The sequence below is a fragment of the Dama dama genome, chromosome 18 (genome assembly GCF_033118175.1).
Source record: "Dama dama isolate Ldn47 chromosome 18, ASM3311817v1, whole genome shotgun sequence".
NCBI lineage: Eukaryota > Metazoa > Chordata > Mammalia > Artiodactyla > Cervidae > Dama > Dama dama.
In genome coordinates, this window is record NC_083698.1 from 33554411 (window position 1) to 33574575 (window position 20165).

The window sequence follows — 20165 nt, forward strand, 5'->3', positions numbered from 1 at the left end:
ACATCCCAGCCTTGACTGTCCTCCATCTTTCCAGAATCTCTTGGTTTCACTTATCTATATATACAGCCTAGATCTCCAGACCAGGCATTTCAAAGAAAAATTTTCAGCTTGCTATAACATCTTATATGCTGACATAGTTGATGTATTTTCCTATATAATGGTGCATATATTTTTTGGACTCTTTGATTTCCACATGGGTTTCTATTCATCTGAGTCCAGTGATTTATCTTCTGGTTCATCAGCCATTCTTGCTGATGTGTATTTCTTTGGGCCAAGTAATTTGTGTTGCCTCAGAACAATGTTCAGACAACTTTGGACAAATTTGGTAATTTATACTCACATTCACAACACCTATTTGTCAAATTGCCAACATCCATTGGATCATCGAAAGAGCAAGAGAGTTCCAGAAAAACATTTACTTTATTGACTACACCAAAGCCTTTGACTGTGTGGATCACAACAAAACGTGGAAAATTCTTAGAGAGATGGAAATACCAGACCACCTTACCTGCCTCCTGAGAAACCTGTATGCAGGTCAAGAAGCAACAGTTAGGCCCAGACATGGAACAACAACAGACTGATTCCAAATCAAAAAAGGAGTATTTCAAGGCTGTATATTGTCATCCTACTCATTTAACTTATATGCAGAGTACATCATGTGAAGTACTGGGCTGGATGAGGCACAAGCTGGAATTAAGATTGCCGGGAGAAATATCAATAACCTCAGATATGCCACCCTTATGGCAGAAAGTGAAGAGGAACTAAAGAGCCTCTTGATGAAAATGAAAGAGGAGAGTGAAAAAGTTGGCTTAAAATTCAACATTCAAAAAACGAAGATCATGGCATCCGGTCCCATCACTTCATGGCAAATAGATGGGGAGACAATGGAAACAGTTAGAGACTTGAATGAATATCATGAATATTCATTTGAAGGACCAATGCTGAAGCTGAAACTCCAATACTTTGGCCACCTGGTGTGAAGAACTGACTCATTGGAAAAGGCTCTGATGCTGGGAAAGTGTGCAGGCAGGAGGAGAAGGGGATATCAGAGTATGAGATGGTTGGATGGCATCACCGACATGATGGACATGAGATTGAGCAAGCTCCAGGAGTTGGTGATGGACAGGGAAACCTGGCTTGGTACAGTCCATGTGGTTGCAAAGTCGGCAACTGATCTGAACTCACAACACCTATAAGCCATCATTCATACGATGATATGATCAGTTGTTTTGGCTGTAGTCTGTTATCTGTTATACCTTCCTGCACATTAATGCCACTGCATATTTCTTTCCCTCTATGTCATAACATGTGTAAAATAAAACAGGGTTTTACTTTATAACCTCTTTATTTTTGTTGTCACCAACTAGTAATCTCAATTTAATTAACAAGAATCATGAATAGTCGATGCTCTTGTTTAAAGGGAATGGCTAGAAGTGGACTTAAAGGCTGTGAATTTTAAAAAATTGTACATATGCATCAAGTTACTGAAAAATCACAAATGATGAAATCATTGTGCGTAAGGCACAGTTTTCTCCTGATAATGTTATTCTTTCATCATCAGCTGTACTCTCATGTCACTGTTGTCTTTCATTTCTTGTCCAGAGTGATGGCAAAATCCAATTCAAATTCCTTCAGTTGGTATGAGCTGGCTTTAATCTAACTTTGCTGCTTAGTTCACACTCATTTTAGCCACACAGAATTATAATATCACCTCTTTTCTCATGTCATATCTTATGTCTCTTAAAATAATACCCATTCTCAAGTTCCAGCTTAAATGATATCCCTACTATGAAATTTTCAGATTCTACTCCATTGCCCTCCTATCTCAGTCAAGAAATAATTTTTAACAATTAAGTTCATATTTTATATCTCTTTTATAGCACTTATATTCTGCCTAAATTACAAACAAAATACAGTGGAGTTGAATCTTACACAGGTTATAAGATCAATATTTAAAATCACATCTTGTGAATGTTACCCTGAAAAGTCATTAAATTTATATGTAAAATGTATTATACAGCATTTGTGTGCCACATTAGGAGTTGACATTCAGTCTGTCAATAATATAGAACACTGAAAGTTTTCCTTCTATGTTGGATCAAGTCACTGTTTCTTCACTTCAGCACAGATGAAGTAATTGGCTTGTATTTAGAGTCTGTGTTGTATGAAAAAATTCCATGCCTCTTTAAAAATGAAAATCAAATACAGCTTGATGAGATGTTTAGACTATGAGAACTGAGAATGACAAAGGGGATTTCTTTTTTCTTCCCCTCAAAATTATTTTTAAAAAGATAAACTATCCAAAAATTCTTCCTATCATCTAGATTTTCATGACATTTGGTTGCGTACTTTCCTAAAGGTTTGGGTAAGTAAGTAGACAGAAAGAAAGATAGATAAATGGAGGTTTGGGTAAAAATATACTATTTTGGAGACTATGGTGGTTTAGTTGCCAAGTTGTGTCCAATTCTTGTGACCCTATGGACTGTAGCCAGACAGGCTCCTCTATCCATGGGGTTTTCCAGTCAAGAATACTGGAGTGGGTTGCCATTTCCTTCTCCAGGGGTCTTCTAGACCCAGAAATCGAACCTGGGTCTCCTGCCTTGCAGGCAGATTCCTGCATTGCAGACAGATTCTTTACTAACTGGGTTAGGAGAGAAGGACTATGTCAAATTTTAAAACTTCTGTGCATCAGAACAAACAACAGAGTGAAAAGTAAACCCATGAAATAGAAGAGATAATTGAAAATAATATATCTGAAAAAGCTTAATATCCAGAATATATAAAGGACTCCTACAACTCAACACAACAACAAAAAACTAATTGAAAAATGAGCACGGATTGAATAGATACTTATTCAAAGAATATTTAAAGTAGCCAATAAGGATATGAAAAGATATTCAGAGTCACTAATCATTAGATAAGTGCAAATCAAAACCATCGTGAGTTATCACTTTACATCTATTAAGATGGCTACTGTCCAAACAACAGAAATAACATGGGTTGGTAAAGATGTAATGAAATTGGAATCCTGTGTTGCACTGTTGGTGGCAATGTAAAATGATCTAGCAGCTTAGGAAAACAGTACTGAGTTTTCATCAAGAAACTGAAAATATAATTACCACATCATCTAGCAATCCCACCTCTGGGTATACATTGCAAAAACTTGAAAGCAGGATATCAAAGAACTATTTGCATATGGAAGCTTATTGTGGCATTATCCATAATAACCATGATGTGGAAACAACCCAAATGTCCGTCACTGGATAAATGGACAGACAAAATGTGGTATGAGAAGGGGGCAACAGGATGAGATGGTTGGATGGCATCACCAACTCAATGGACATGAGTTTGAGCAAGCTCCGGGAGATGGTGATGGACAGGGAAGCTGGCGTGCTGCCACCCTTAGGGCTGCAGAGAGTCGGACACGACTGAGTGACTGAGCAAGAGCAACAGCAATGGAGAGTGAGTCAGACTTAAAAAAGAAGGAACTCCTGTCACATGGCAAACATGGATAAACCGTAAAGACATTATGCTAAGTGAAATAACCTAGTCACAAAAGACAAATGGTTACATCATTGCACCTCAGTGAGGTATCAGAAACCAGAAAGTAGAATGGTGGTTTCAGCTGCTGGGGGCCGGGAGAAATGGGGAGTTGTTCAATGGGTACTGGAGTTTCAGTTTTGTAAGATGAAAAAGTTCTGGAGGTCTGTTTCACAACAGTGTACATATACATAATAATACTGAGTTTTACACTTAACAGTGGTTATGATAATAAATTTCATGTTACTTTTTTTTTTTAGCCAAAACTAAAAATGACTTTAACTTAAATAACTAGTTTAAATCTAGGATGCTTGGCTTTATACGATGTAGTGGCTCAGTTCAAATTATTTTTCAGGAAAGGCTTTGCAATAAAAACATTGTTAAAAGAACAAACTTTTACTCAGATAGAACTTTGTTCAAATCCATGCTCTGCTGCTGACTAAAACACTGGCTTAATTTTTCTGAGCATCAGTTTCATCATATGCTAATTTGGATTAAAAATAGTATCTACCTGCAGAAACTTGAAATGCATTGAAGTTCAGCATATAGTAAGCATTCAAAAGAGGTTGTTTATTATTATTATTATTATTGATGATTACATTTAAAAAATAATTATTTGTAACTTACAGTGCAAATTCAAGGCTTCTTTGTCAGAAAAGGCATCTGTGACTTTGTTCATTTCAATTTATACTTGGAAGATAGGCTGTACTTTTTTTTTTCTTCCTACTATTTTTGAAAAGGCATTCAGACATGAAATGCTTGATTATTTACTTGAATAAGGATTGAAATACTTGGCTAGTTGAAGGCAATTCTGGGAATAAGAAAAAGGGCCCCTCTTTGAGTGATTGAAGCTGGGTTTCTGAATTGGATCTTTCAAAAATAATGGGATTCTTTGCCCATTTTCCATGAATTTACATTTTTCATAGAAAATTGTCTTGGATCAGATAAATTTTAAGTAACATCTCTTATTTTTTCATTACTTTAAAAAATGCAGCCCTAAATAATCTTAATCTTTCTTACTCTCCTTAATATCCTTTCTGCTGGATATTTGATTCTTTCTATATTTAGTTTTCTATCCTTTGACTATTTTTAAAGTCTTTGTTTTTTTCAGATCCCGTTTCTTATTTTTCAAGTGTGATAAATATACTCTCATGAATTTTTAGAAATTTAGCTTTGTTTTACTGTTTACTTTCTCACAAGCACTATGTTCTTTGCTTGGCAAGAATTTTCTTAACTAAATTATGATTCTGTTGTGTGGTGAGTGATATTTTCTACTTTACACAGATAAGGAAACTGAGACATAGATTACATAACTTGTCCAAGTTCCCACCCACAAAGTGTGAAGAATGGGACATGGACCCAGGTGGTTTGATTTCAGAGCTCAGGCTTTCCAGAGCTGCACAAATATTACCTCATTTTCTCAGAGATGCACTTTCAAAAGCTGCCTCTTTTTTTTTCCTTTCCTTTATTCTCTATATATTTTACAGTCCTACTCATTTCTTTAAGGAATATCCCCCTTCCCTTCAAAATGTAGATCAACATTTTAGGATGTACTGTGTCCCCTGTGTGCTCCTGCATTTCTTACTGCACCTCTGTTCTGCCAGCTCACAGACTCACTGCTGGGGATGTCCTTGGCCTCTTTGCCCTGTGATATTCAGTTGCTAACTCCATTCTTTTACTTCTGTCTTCCAAGGAGTCTGAGCTTTTGAATGTTATTTTCCTTTCATTCAGTTCCAAGATGATGTTTGCCTCTGCTGAGTGTATTTCCTCTAAGCTACTGGAACCTTCTGTTCTGCAGATTGCTCCTTGGTGCATTTGGAATGAAGCTGCCAAATTTCTTTTTGTACATATGCCTGCTTTTCTGTCCCTGGAAACTCCACAGAGTTTCCTCTCTTTTTCTACATTTTTCTTCTTCGAGTTTCACCTCACTCACCTAGTATGCATCTGCCATATTGTTTTCTCTCCACCCCAGTTCACTTCAGAATATCCTCTTGTTCTGAATGCTTCAATCTACCCAAACCTTCCACTGTCTTTTTTATTGTGGCAAGAGTTGTATTTTAATCAACTATGCCATGTCATTCTGTGAAAACCAATGGCTACACATTTTGGAAACTTCAGCAACTAAGATTCTTTATTCCTTTTTTTTTTAGCCTGATCTACTTTATCTGCTTCCTTCATTCCTCTCTTGAGAATCGTGCTTCAGTAATTTGCAAGAAGCTCATGATGAGGACCTGGCTTTACACAGTAATCACTATTAAGTGAACTCTAAGTGCTTATTGGTGCCGTGATTGAGGACACGAATCATAAGAAATCCAGGGCAGTGAAAAGATCACAGGGCATGCAGTCAGAGGATTCGAGTCTTTGCCGTTGGTGGTTCTTGTCAACCTGATTTTAGCTTCTACAATATTTCCTCTTACTCTCAGCTTTATTTGTCAAGTGAAGGATTAATAATACCTAACTCCAAAGGGGAGATTCAAGTGAGACAAAAAGCACACACATATTTTATAATTTTGAAATTGCCATAAACCAGGTACAAATTATTATTATATTGGCTTTCAAAGCACAGAGATGAAAGTTTGTCAAGCACATACCAATGTAAATAAAAATGAAAGGCAAATATGACTAGAACTGTATAAGGATTTCATTTATTTATACAATTTTCTCTCTAGCATCAGAAGTTTTCTTAAAATATTGACATCTTCATTTAAGATTTTATTTAATAAAATAAAATTTCTACATAGGCTTATGAATATTTGAGTGTGTGAGGGTGGTGGGTAACATGCTTTGCTGATCTGAATATCATAATCCAAAAATAATCCCATGTGTATTGAGTAGTTCACAATTTCTTCATGTGATAGGGTGGCTGTTCCAGTGTAGTTCATAGGGATAACACAGATGGGTGTCAAGGACATGCATTGGCGTGTGTTATTATGGGTGAAGTTCCACCTGGAAATCCTTTGCTTCCTTCTGTGAGGAGTCATCTTACTCCCACAGGACTGGCGATTTCAAGGTTTTATATCTACCCACATGTCTAATTATACAAGTGATTCATTTACAGTTTAATCTTTAAAAATACCATATTGCAAACCAACACATAGACTCACTGGAAGCCATATTAAAAAGATCTATTATCCCATTTTATTCCCTTATGAAAACTACTGAATTATTATATACTATTTCAAGTCATTAATGAAGACCTTTGTATGAACAAAATATGGAGGATAAAACTAAGCTTTTCAGTTCTTTTGAAAATGAGCTTGAACTGTTAACAGGATTCTCATTTTTAAAAATTTTTTTTATTCTGTTGATTGCTTTGTCTTCTAGAATCGTGGTAACCAACTGAGTGGTCAAGTTGCTTGTATCTTGTGCATACAGACTGATACCAGGAGTTTCCTAGGACGTGCCTGGCTCCACATCAGGTGAACAGATTTGTCATTTGTATGTTAATACTTCCCTTTCTAATTTTAGGGTTGTCTTCTTTTCTGCCTTCTTGAAATTGTTCTCTGTGAACCTCTCCCCTTGGTACTAGCTTAAATAATAATGGTTTTCCTCTAGATTATTTATGTCCTATGCCTGTTTGTAGATAGCTGCTTTGCCCATCCACTTGTTGCTCTGCCAAGAAGTGCTTGTTTAGTGCTTTAATCTTTTATCATAAATCATTTTTTTTTCTGCATCTTAATCACTCTTCCATCATGTCTCTGAACTCCTTCCAGCTTCTCTGCACCTTTTGGATAATGAGGTGCCTGGATCTGAGCACCAGTTGAGGTCCTCCCATCAGTCCTGTCTAGGAGGGTCCCGTCATCTCCAGGATGATGTTTTCTTGTTCCCTTAGGTGCTCATTAGAGATATGATGCCTGTCTCTACAGGCAGAGTCAAGCACAGCTTCATCTCCCTTACTCTCCTGCAGCTCTCTTCTGGCTTATCCTTTTTCCAGAGTGAAAATCCCAATTTCTCTCCTCACTCTCCATTTTCTTGCTTCTAACTCTCACTATGTCTGTACATATCATTCTTTACTGTTTATTTTACTCATCCTGCCTGCCCCATGATCTAATTAATTTGCTTTATTTCCCTTTTTCTCTCCATTTCTTGGTTAACTCAACATCTTCCCAGCCCCACCATTTTCCAGTTAGTGCTTACAACAAATCATCCATCTCTTAGTCAAATTGACTTCCTTCACTCTTCTATTGGAAAAGATACTCTTATTTCCTTATGTTTATCTAATATCCTACCTTGTCATTTTTAGACAAATCGAATAGTAGCTTGGCATTATTTTACTAGGTTTGAAAACTTAGTTTTATCAGTTTCTCAGAGAATGAAGCTATACATTCTGTTTAAGACTACTGTGTGGAACTTAAGAAAATGCCATTTAGTTCAGTTTTTAACCCATAAATTGTATATTTTGGAGAAAGATAGGTCTCATGACTCTGAAACAGTTACAGTGTAAATCGTGGTTTGTGTTTCTTCAGTACTGGTTAGTCCTTTCTTCCTTCACTGCATTCTTCCCTGTCTCTCGTACTTCCTTCCTTCCCTCACACAATGGTCTGAAGTCCTGGCATCTGCAGGATGGTATGAAGGGGAGACTGTTGTACCTGTGATTCTAGACCCTGTTCTCAGAGTGTTGAATTGTGCAGCCACATCAGACCACTTACATTGTCACTTGATCCTCATGTATAACAAGAGTGAGGTTCCCAAGCATGATGACTGAGAATAAAGCAGCATTTTATTCACAAAGTGTAGGAATAGTGAGACAGAAATCCTAAGTAAGGTTTAGGGTTGGACTGAGAAGAGCCTCAAAAAATTGTATGTGAAACAACAGAAGGCTTCCTGCCAAATGAATTCCATCAAAACCTTCTACAGTATGAATGTGTTTGTGTATGAAGGAAAAATTGATGTGAGGAAGGCTAAGAAAAGATGCTAGAGAAATATTTTAATAATCTAGGAATTAGGTGGTAAAAGCAGATAAGGATTAGAGCTTGGAGGAAAATTTGAATCTGGTATTATGCTTTTGGGAAACAATTTTACAGTCAGTGGCTGGTCAGAGTCTTTCCACCTGGAGTGTTTTCATGGTTAATCCAGACTCCTGAATATCCCTCTGTGACTTGCTGAAACGGAGTACTTGGAGGTGGTGTCATGGAAACTGTTAAGTGTTACAATCCCCTGAATTGCTTCATATGCTTATAAGTGGTTACAAAATCTTCAGGTGAAAGAGTTGTCATTGTCACTATCAGTTAATTTTAGGTCTAGTGTTACTAGGAAAAGGAGTACCTGAAGGAGGTTAATGGACCAAGAGATTAGGATCATGGAGGGAAAGATCAGTGGCTGCGATGAATGAGTGATGTGGTTAACCAAGCAATAGACACGTTAGGTGTAGTTAGTGGGAATGGTTGAAAAAGTTTAATTAAGGAGTTCATGAGAGACCTAGGAATTCTGAGCTTCTGCTTTTAATAGAACAGAAAAACTTCTGAATGGAATTGCAAATCAGTGTGCTCACACTGATTTTAAACAAAAATTGCCAACAGAATATTGTTGGGGAAAAATATCCAAAGTATCTAAATGTTTTGTTGTTTTGTTCTCGTTTTCCCCGAAGACTGATGACACATGTAAAGCTATAAATTAATGCTTTTTATTTATTTTGGGCTTCCCTGGTGGCTCAGATGGTAAACAATTTGCCTGCAATGTGGGAGATGCAGGTTTGATCCCTAAGAGAGGAAGATCCCCTGGAAAAGGGAATGGCAACTCACTCCAGCATTCTTGCCTGGAGAATTCCATGGACAGAGGAGCCTGGCGGCTACAGTCCATAGGGTTGCAAAGAGTCAGACACTATTGAAGTATCAGAGCACACACATACACACACGCCGGTATTTCAACATTAACTTCAAAATTGTTACCTTGTTTGATGGTGAAGTAATTTACTTACTGCCACATTTTTAGTACTGACTTATTTTAGCCATCTAAGCAAATAAGAATGAATCTTTATTTCATAAAATTTTGTTGTGTTAGTCGCTTAGTCCCATCTGACTCTTTGCGACTTCATGGATTGTGTAGCTCGCCAGTCTCCTCTGTCCGTGGGATTTTCCAGGCAAGAATACTGTAGTGGGTTGCCATTCCCTTCTACGGGGGATCTTCCCGATCCAGGGATTGAATCTAGGTCTCCTACATTGCAGGTAGATTATTTACTATTTTTTTCTGCAGGCAGATTATTTATTATTACCAAATAAATACAGATTAGTTGGTCTGAACCACCAAAAGCTTCATAAAATGGAGAAAAAAAAAATCAAAACCCAGATCTTTCAAAATATCTGACTTACAAAGTAGGTTTGTATCAGGGATAATGAGGCTTTCTATATCTCAAAATGGCATTTATTCCTGAAGCATGCCAGCCTATCAGCACAGTGACTTACTGTGTTTATAAAGAAGAAAGTAAACTATTATGCAGACTCACTTCCATTTGAGAACCATAGTGCCAAGTGTTAATAGCATCATTATTTTCAAACAAAATGTGTTAGAAACATTACTTTTTTGTTATGGATTTCATGTGGGAATTTCCATGCAGGGTTTATATTTTATAGTCTATAATATAGCCACATGGCATAACTATTTTCTTTACAGTATCTATTATGCTAATGATTTGCAGGGTAGACAGATTGGCCCTTTAGTAAAGAAATGTCAGTTTCTTAACCTCTGATGCCTGTCTTTGAATGTATCATTTATACTGATTGAATATAGGTGGTATATTAGTGATATATTTGGAGGGAAATTTAAACAAACACATGAAGAGATGGAGTTTGCTGATAAGTTGGTAAACATCTTAAAATTTTTTGGTATTGAATTAGAATGCCAGCAAGACCATAAGAACTAAAGAGAGACTTGATTTTCTTAAGAGAAAATTTTGGAACTTTGTTACATTTGAAAATCTACTTGTTCTTTTAGGTGGTAGAATCAAGCTCTAACATTCTATGAAATACATAAAAGTTGGAGACTGCTTTGCTGTATTAAGACTTTTTTTATCTTATGGAATAGTATGAGATATAAACATAGTAACACCTTATTTTGTCTACATGTAGCATTCCCAAGCTAATATATATAAACATTATATATGAGAAGTTGATGATTCAAAACTACTAATCTTTAGAAGAAAAACCAATGTGATTGAATAAATTCAAATAAATTTGAACTTAAAAGCATATCAGGTAAAATATGTGATGAGTCATATTGTTCACTCATGATTGCAACAGCTCAGCATTAAATTGTTTATTAAGATGCTCAGTTTTTAAATGAAATTAAAACAGATTTCTCAGTTTTTAAATAAGAAATCAAAGACTGCTTACTTGTTCTCTGATAGATGCAAAAACCACTTTGTTAATGTCAGACTCCTTAATAATTTGCATTCTATGAATATTAAAGAGCTAATCTGCATTATAAATAAATATCAAAATAAAATAAAGCAATAAACTATCAAAATATCTAAAATGGATAACCAACAAGGTCCTACTGTATCACACAGGAAATTCTGCTAAATGTTATGTAGCAGCCTGGGTGGGAGGGGAGTTTGAGGGAGAATGGATACATGTAAATGTATGGCTGAGTTCCTTTTCTGTCCACCTGAAACTATCACAACATTATTAATCAGCTATACTCTAATATAAAATAAAAAGTTTAAAAAAATAAAACATTAATATCTGTAAATATGGTACACCTAGAAGGTAAAAAGGCTACAATTATATTATTATGCTGTTTCAAATAATGTTTCACAGTCACTAAATATATAAATCAATCATTTACAAAATGTCTTTAACACCATCAGTAGGGGCTGCTTACTGATTTGTCTATAACTAAAGATTCATGTACTCTTACCTATTGCTGTCTTGTTGAAAATATATTAGGCTTCAGTATGACTAAGTGTTACTATAGATTTAATGTGTTTCCATGGAAAAGAAATAACTAGTTGACCCATCAGGGATTTTAACATTAACACCATCACCTCATGATTACTGAACTCTAATGGACAAATTAACTAACCTCCTAGTGATTTAGTATGTAGTAATAAATATATTTTATTAGTTATTATTATCTCTTAGCAACATGTTTTTAACTTATAAGAGAAATTAAAAGTATTTCTATCATGCTGAAGTGTTTAGAGGTGAAGTATATTGATAGCTTCATCTCACAATTAAAAACATCTTTTTAAAAAATCAAGTGGATTGGCAGGATGTGTAGTTATGTGATAAAGCTAATATAGAAAACTATTAATCATTGAATCTGGGTGTAAGTCTGTGGATGTTGCTGTACACTTTATATTTTATAAATATTTAAAATTTTTTATCACAAATTTGGAAAATCATTTGCAACATAGACTATTACATCATTTTTGAAATGCAATCAGTGTGATAAAATATGAAGGGAGCTGCCAATAATAGCATTATATAATTCCTTATAAGTAGAAAGACAAGCTATGCTATATTTTAAAATATGAAGTATGTTTTTAAAGTAAATCTGAATTTTAGCTAAATTCCTTTCAGATGTATGTATTTCTTGAAAAAGATTTTACTCTTTCTCCAGATTATGTGTTTAAACCTAATTAATTTTTATGGTCATCTATTATTTGGGGCTAACCTAAAGTTATCACTTTGTGTTATATTTTCATCAATGGGCTTATTCACTTTTATAGTTCTCTCTGGTGCATTTATAAAGTGCACTTTATACTGCACTTCTACTTTCCTATAACCAAGGAAACAATCTGTACTACTGTATTTCAAGCCATTGCCATCCCAACCATTACTTCATTTGCAATAAAAAGCACAAAAAAACTGGGCAAGTGCATTTCATACATGTTTATTTCTAAAGTGTTAATAAGTAAATGCCTGATCAGTGTTGGCACAGAAGTGGCAGACCCCCCACATGGTAGTAGGATTTGTGTACCTATCTTTCCATCCCCTTCCTCTCATCTATTAGTCCTTCTGGGTTTGTTCCATCTTTTTTTTCTATTTTAAATAAAATATTTAACTTAACTATCACAACATTGTTAATCAGCCATACTCTGAAACAAAAGAAAAAGTTTAAATTAAAAAAAATATTTAACAGTCTGTTTACAGCACATGTTATCAGCCACTATGAATTATTACTATCTGACTTTAATTGGGAGCTTTAATTACTATATATCCTAAGAAAATGGAGTATAGGGAGAGTTTGGAATGTAGAGGTCTGTAACATCTGAACATTTATCAGTTTAGCAGGCACAGGGGAGCTAGGGGTCCAGGTGCTCAGTAGCAAGCTATAGCACTGTGTGCTGGGAAGGAGGAGGAGATAAAGGCCTCCTTGGGCTGAGTAGATAGAGAGGAGAGTGTCTGCATGACACTTGGCCACAGCTAACAGTCTGTGGATAATATATGGCCATTCCATATGCAGTATTCTTTATAAATGTGGTCAGTTTAAAGAGATCTTGGATACAAATGATGATTGAATCTCTGCCATGAAATTCTACTGGTATTTTTCACTGAAACAATTTGAATGTAAAGTCATTATGATGCTTTGGCTCCTGCTGCTGCTGCTGCTAAGTCGTTTCAGTCGTGTGCGACTCTGTGCGACCCCATGGCAGCCCACTAGGCTCCTCTGTCCCTGGGATTCTCCAGGCAAGAACACTGGAGTGGGGTGCCATTTCCTTCTCCAGTGCATGAAAGTGAAAAGTGAAAGTGAAGTCACTCAGTCGTGCCCGACTCTTCGCGACCCCATGGACTGCAGCCTACCAGGCTCCTCTGTCCATGGGATTTTCCAGGCAAGAGTACTGGAGTGGGGTGCCATTGCCTTCTCCGGCTTTGGCTCCTACTAATCACCTAACTTTTAATATCATCAAGATTAGAAATTACCTGTCAATACTTAGTTATCTGTCTTAGAATCAGGGTCATAGCTCTCTGTTAATATTCCAGTATGAACAAGTGTAAGTGTCTTAATTTCTGAGGCTACTTGAATTTGATTTGCAGGGGAACTAATAGCAAAAGATTGATATGATAGGGCTTTTTATTATTTAATTAGGTTTATAGAATAACGAAATTTACCATGTGGCTAGCAAGCATTTGGTCAGTTTATCACCTGAATCAATATTTGTATCTGTTTTCTAAGCTTTACTTTCTATAGAACTTACTTTCATAATGAGATTATCAATGTATATTTGAAGGCATATCACTAGTACCTAATCTTAGAAATGTTCTTTTATTATTAAATTATTATTAGCTCTGTAAATGCTCTATTGTTTCAATGTTTTCCAGGTGTCATCAATAGCTCTCATTTTTTTTACTGTAAGACATTTTACACACTTCTTCAGTTTGAGATCATTTTCATCCTTGTCAATTTGTCTTCTCCACAAACACAACATAGGTTTGTGTTGTCCTCATATTGTACCACTAGTCCTCTTTTTAGGCAAGAATATAGCTGTCTTTTGACTACCAAATTTAATTTGTTCATCTGAGGTCAAATTTAGTTGTGAATGTTGAAATCTCTGTCATTTGCTTGTGGTTAGCAATTATCCTTTCGTATGCAGCTTTGATTTAGTTTAATAATCAGCAAGAGGTCAATTCACTCATTATTTACTTGCACGTTTCAGTAAAATTTGCCCATCAGGTGTTTGAAATAATCAAACCTAAGATCAAACAGCACCCTCTCTGTGTAAACAAAATACTTACCTACAAATAAGTGTAGGTGTAAAATAAAACATAAAATGTAACAAGAAAGAGATCAAAGTGAGGGAAGCAGGAAATTTTAGGGTGATGCTATTTTCCTATATTTTATTATCAGGCCATAGCAACCATCCATAATGCACGTTTGATATTGTCAGGTTGTTTTATTTCCCTCCCTCAGTTTTTGTCCCATCACAACAAAAATTTGGAATGACGGAATAAAGGGTTTAAAACAACAGACTAGTTCAGTTCAGTTCAGTCCCTCAGTCATGTTCAACTCTTTGCGACCTCATGGACTTGAGCACACCAGGCCTCCCTGTCCATCACCAACTCCCGGAGTTTACTCAAACTCATGTCCATAGAGTTGGTAATGCCATCCAACCATCTCATCCTCTGTTGTCCCTTCTCCTCCTGCCTTCAATATTTCCCAGTATCAGAATCTTTTCCAATGAGTCAGTTCTTCACATCAGGTGGCCAAAGGATTGGAGTTTCAGCTTCAGCATCAATCCTTCCAAAGAATATTCAGGACTGATCTCCTTTAGGATGGAATGTTTGGATATCCTAGCTGTCCAAGGGACTCCCAAGAGTCTTCTCCAACACCACAGTTCAAAAGCATCAATTCTTCAGTGCTCGGCTTTCCTTATAGTCCAACTCTCACATCCATACATGATTACTGGAAAAACCATATCTTTGACTAGACGGATCTTTGCTGGCAAACTAATATCTCTGCTTTTTAATAAGCTGTCTAGTTTGGTCATAGCTTTTCTTCCAAGGAGCAAGTGTCTTTTAATTTCATGGCTGCTCACCATCTGCAGTGATTTTGGAGCCCCCCAAAATAAAGTCTCTCATTGTTTCCACTGTTTCCCCATCTCTTTGCCATGAAGTGATGGGACTGGATGCCATGATCTTTAGTTTTCTGAATGTTGAGTTTTAAGCCAACTTTTTCACACTCCTCTTTCATTTTCATCAAGAGGCTCTTTAGTTCTTCTTTACTTTCTGCCATAAGGGTGGTGTCATCTGCATATCTGAGATTATTGATATTTCTCCCAGCAATCTTGATTCCAGCTTGTGCTTCATCTAGCCCAGCATTTCTCATGATATACTCTGCATGTAAGTTAAATAAGCATGGTGACAATGAACAGCTTTGACGTACTCCTTTCCCAATTTGAAACCAGTCTGTTGTCCCATGTCCAGTTACAAATATTGCTTCCTGACCTGCATACAGATTTCTTAGGAGGCAGGCAGGTCAGGTGGTCTGACATTCCCATCTTTTTCAGAATTTTCCACAGTTTGTTGTGATCCACACAGTCAAAGGCTTTGGCATAGTCAATAAAGCAAAAGCAGATGTTTTTCTGGAACTCTCTTGCTTTTTCGATGATCCAGCAGATGCTGGCAATTTGATCTCCAGTTTCTCTGCCTTTTCTAAATCCAGCTTGAACATCTGGATGTTCACGGTTCACGTACTATTGAAGAACCTGGCTTGGAGAATTTTGAGCATTACTTTACTAGCTTGTGAGATGAGTGCACTTGTGCAGTAGTTTGAGCATTCTTTGGCATTGTCTTTCTTTGAGATTGGAATGAAAACTGACCTTTTCCAGTCCTGTGGCCATTGCTAAGTTTTCTAAATTTGCTGGCATATTGAGTGCAGCACTGTAACAGCATCATCTTTCAGGATTTGAAATAGCTCAGCTTGAATTCCATCACCTTCACTGGCTTTGTTCATCGTGATGCTTCCTAAGGTCCACTTGACTTCACATTCCAGGATGTCTGGCTCTAGGTGAGTGATCACACGATTGTGGTTATCTGGGTCATGAAGATCTTTTTTGTACAGTTCTTCTGTGTATTCTTGCCACCTCTTCTTAATATCTTCTGCTTCTGTTAGGTCCATGCCATTTCTGTCCTTTATTGAGCCCATCTTTGCATGAAATATTCCCTTGGTATCTCTAATTTTCTTGAAGAGATCTCTAGTCTTTTCCATTCTATTGTTTTCCTCTATTTCTTTGTTCTGATCACTGAGGAAGGCTTTCTTATCTCTCCTTGCTGTTCTTTGAAACTCTGCATTCAGATGGGTATATCTTTCCTTTTCTCGTTTGCCTTTTGCTTCTCTTCTTTTCTCAGCTATTTGTAAGGCCTTCTTAGACAATCATTTTGCCTTTTTGTATTTTTTTTTCTTGGGGATGGTCTTGATTACTGCCTCCTGTACAATGTTACAAACCTCTGTCCATAGTTCTTCAGGCACTCTGTCAGATCTAATCCCTTGAATCTATTTGTCACTTCCACTATATAATTATAAGGGATTTGATTTAGGTCATACCTGAATGATCTAGTGATTTTCCCTACTTTCTTCAATTTAAGTCTGAATTTTGCAATAAGGAGTTCATGATTATTGATTGATATGGAGGCCTGGCATACTGCAGTCCATGGAGTCACAAAGAGTCAGACATGACTGAGCGACTGAACTGAACTGAACTAATCTGAGCTACAGTCAGCTCTCAGTCTTGTTTTTGCTGACTGTATAGAGCTTCTCCATCTTTGGCTACAAAGAATAAAAAAAAGAAAAAAAAAGAAAAAAACCCAAACCAGACTAGTTACAGCTCAGTTAACATTTCAGGCAGATAGATCTTTTATTAAACAGACATTCCTATGACATGGGAGCAGTCTGACCCCAAAGGAGTAGTTCTCCCAGTCTCTCTTGACTTCCTCCTTTTTATACTTCCCATCTTTTCCATTTGGTTGTGCCCTGTGCAAAATAGGGCTTGTACCCACCACCAGTCAAGAAAGGAGATGCAAATGGGCAGCTGCAAGTTATATAACAACAGGCTCTGTTGTGTATGTCTCCCCATAATTCAGTATGCTATAATCAGATGTGTATATGTGTCGAATATTTATGAACCCTTAGTGGACTCCTAGCTTCCTAAGGTTACTTGAGGAAGCCCTTGTAGTTAGTTTTTACCCATTGTGTGCCTAGGATATGTGCGCAGGAGTTGGAAAGTCTCTGTGGTTATTTTTGTAGCATATCTGTGAGCTCTCCTGAGTGCATCTGGGATGGGGTTTAGAGGTCAGCTTGAATCCATTTCAGCGAGGCCACCCCTTTTCGCTCATGCCTAACTTCCTACCTAACAATATAACTAGAAAGTAAATAAAACCACTCAGGACATATTTGTAATGGATTTATTTTGAAAATTAGTTTTCTGGACATTTTCATTGTTTTAATCCAAGTGAACTAGAAAATTTGATTCTTTTTAGAGGGGTTCTAAAATTTGTCAGTTTATAATTTGAATTACAAGTTATTTAACATCTTTTAAGAAAAGTGTAGCATAAAACCTCAAGATAGCCTAGAACCTTCAATTCAATGTAACTGAATATGAAATATTAATACAAAAAGCATTATATGAGATGCTTTGAGGATGTAGAAAGATGGTGTGCGTGGTCATTCAGTCCTGTCTGACTCTTTGTGACCACATGGACTGTAGCCCACCAGGCTCCTTTGTCCATGGATTCTCCAGGCAAGAATACTGGGGCGGGTTGCCATGCCCCCCTCAAGGATCTTCCCGACCCAGGGATCGAACTTGTGCCTCTTACGTTTCCTGCATTGGCAGGCAGGTTCTTTACCACTAGCGCCACATGAAAAACCCGTAGAAAAGAATGGTATTCAAATAAAGTATAATAATTAAATTAAAAGTGGCATGCCTGAATGATCATCACACATATACACAAATCGATAGTAAAGCTAGATTTTAAAGCTCAAGCTCGATTTAAAGCTCAGTTTCAATATTGAAATTTGTTCTACTCTGATTGTTAAATCTTCTGATGAAGAACTGTATACTTTCTGGAGTTGATTTTGAAAATGATCTATTACTGTTTCTTAAGAACATCACACTGTTTTGTTTGTATGTTTGTTTTGTTCAGTTTTGCTTTAGTCTGGGATTACGAGATTTCCAGAAATTGTTTATATATGTGTAAATGTAGAGAAATTTGCCTGGTTTTATTGACGATTTTCAAAGTAAAAAATTAAGGAGGGAAAAAAGACAGACTGTACAGAACCAAGAGAAGGAAGGAGAAAATAAACAAACTTCGTGAATAATCATTTCTGTATTCAATTCTTACATAGACTTTCTGTAGCAATTTACTTATGTGGCTTTACTTTCCTTTTAGTCTCAATAATATTAGATAACTTCTGATTTCCTAAATGTGTGTTTATTTCTTTATTGTAGGTAATAGTGCTATTTATTTTCATTTTGTATTGGCGTATAGTGGGTTAACAATGCTGTGTTAGTTTCAGGTGTATAGCAAAGTGATTCAGTTATACAAGTACCTGTATCTGTTCTTTTTCAAATTCTTTTTCCCCATTTAGATTATTACATGATATTGAGCAGAGTTTCCTGTGCTATACAGTAGGCCCTTGTTGGTTATCTATTTTAAATATAGCAGTGTGTGCATGTCAGTTCCAGACCCCCAATTTATCCCTTGCTGCTCCCTCTCCTCTCTGGTAACTGTATGCTTGTTCTCTAAGTCAGTGAGTCTGATTTTGTTTTGTTAATCAGTTCATTTGTATCATTTTTTAAAAAAACTTCTAGTTTTAAGCAATATCCTATGATATTTGTGTTTCTGACTTAGTATGTTAATCTCTAAGTCCATCTATGCTGCTGCCAATGACATTATTTTGTCCTTTTTAATGGCTGAGTAATCTCGCATTGTATGTATGTACCACATCTTCATCCATTCATCTGTCGAGGGACATTTAGGTTGCTTCCATGTCTTGGCTATTGCAAATAGCACTGCAATGAAGAGTTCTTAAAAAGCTAAAAACAAAGGTACAATATAATCCAGCAGTCCCATTCCTGGGCATACATATGGAGAAAAATATGATTTGAAAGAATACATGCATCCCAATGTTCATTGCAACATTTGTATTGCTACTTAAACATTTGTAATGCTTGGCAATTGAAGGAAGTTCAAGCTGATATTCAGAGAAGGTGATGGCACCCCACTCCAGTACTCTTGCCTGGAAAATCCCATGGACGGAGGAGCCTGGTAGGCTGCAGTTCATGGGGTCGCAAGAGTCAGACACGACTGAGCGACTTCACTTTCACTTTTCACTTTCATGCATTGGAGAAGGAAATGGCAACCCACTCCAGTGTTCTTGCCTGGAGAATCCCAGGGATGGGGGAGCCTGGTGGGCTGCCGTCTATGGGGTCGCACACGGACTGAAGGGACTTAACAGCAGCAGTAACAGCAAGTTAATATTAAACTTCTCAATATTATAACTTGGTTAAATTATCTTTTAAGACTCTGGAAACATTGTTTTGAAATATTATTTTATTTCACATTTACAATGAAAGGAGCTCAACAGGAAACAAACAAGCAAACAAAATAACGCTGTCACCATGAATGGAAGTCAATGTGAAGAAAGTCAGCTTTGGATTGTCTCCAGCAGGGCTTAATTTTGGTACCACAATAAGGACATTGTTAGACCAGGCTACTATCTACCTGGTGAACTTAGACATAAACTTGAAAACAACAACATAGAAAAGCTTCATTGACTATAATCTTCTGGCTACAAATCTGGCAAGAGCTAGAAAATACAGAAGAATGAAGGAGATATTAAAGTAAAACTTGAAGAGTCAAGCAGTAAATTGATTTGTATGTTGTATTAGCAAATTCTTCTGCAGATATAACTTGGTGGGTGATGCTATTTGTAGTGGTACATTTTAAAATTTCCTAGAAAAGCACTTAGAATGAAAATTTCCAAAGCTTTTCAGTTCATTGTACCTTGGCTCAGTAACATTTCCATGGCACCATTAGGCCAACAAATGAACAAAAAGCAAGAATTCTTTTTATTAAATAGTTGCAGTCATGCAGCTTATTAGTTCCGGTGACTCAGACAGTGAAGAATCTGCCCTCAGTGTAGGAGACCTGGGTTCGATCCCTGGGTCAGGAGGATCCCCTAGAGAT

The 20165-nt window shown here is 36.6% G+C and overlaps 1 protein-coding gene across 3 annotated transcripts in view; it reads left to right on the forward strand.

Moving 5' to 3' along the window:
• The window catches only part of SEMA3D (semaphorin 3D), a 218896-nt gene that overhangs the window by 29370 nt on the left and 169361 nt on the right, over nt 1-20165 (forward strand). The window contains exon 2 of one of the 3 annotated variants that reach the window (XM_061165129.1): nt 6865-6978. The exons of 1 other annotated variant lie outside the window; for it this stretch is intronic. The gene's annotated coding sequence lies outside the window, so the exon portion shown is untranslated. The remainder of the gene's footprint in view (nt 1-6864; nt 6979-20165) is intronic. One more of the 3 variants, XM_061165127.1, reaches the window with a different exon arrangement.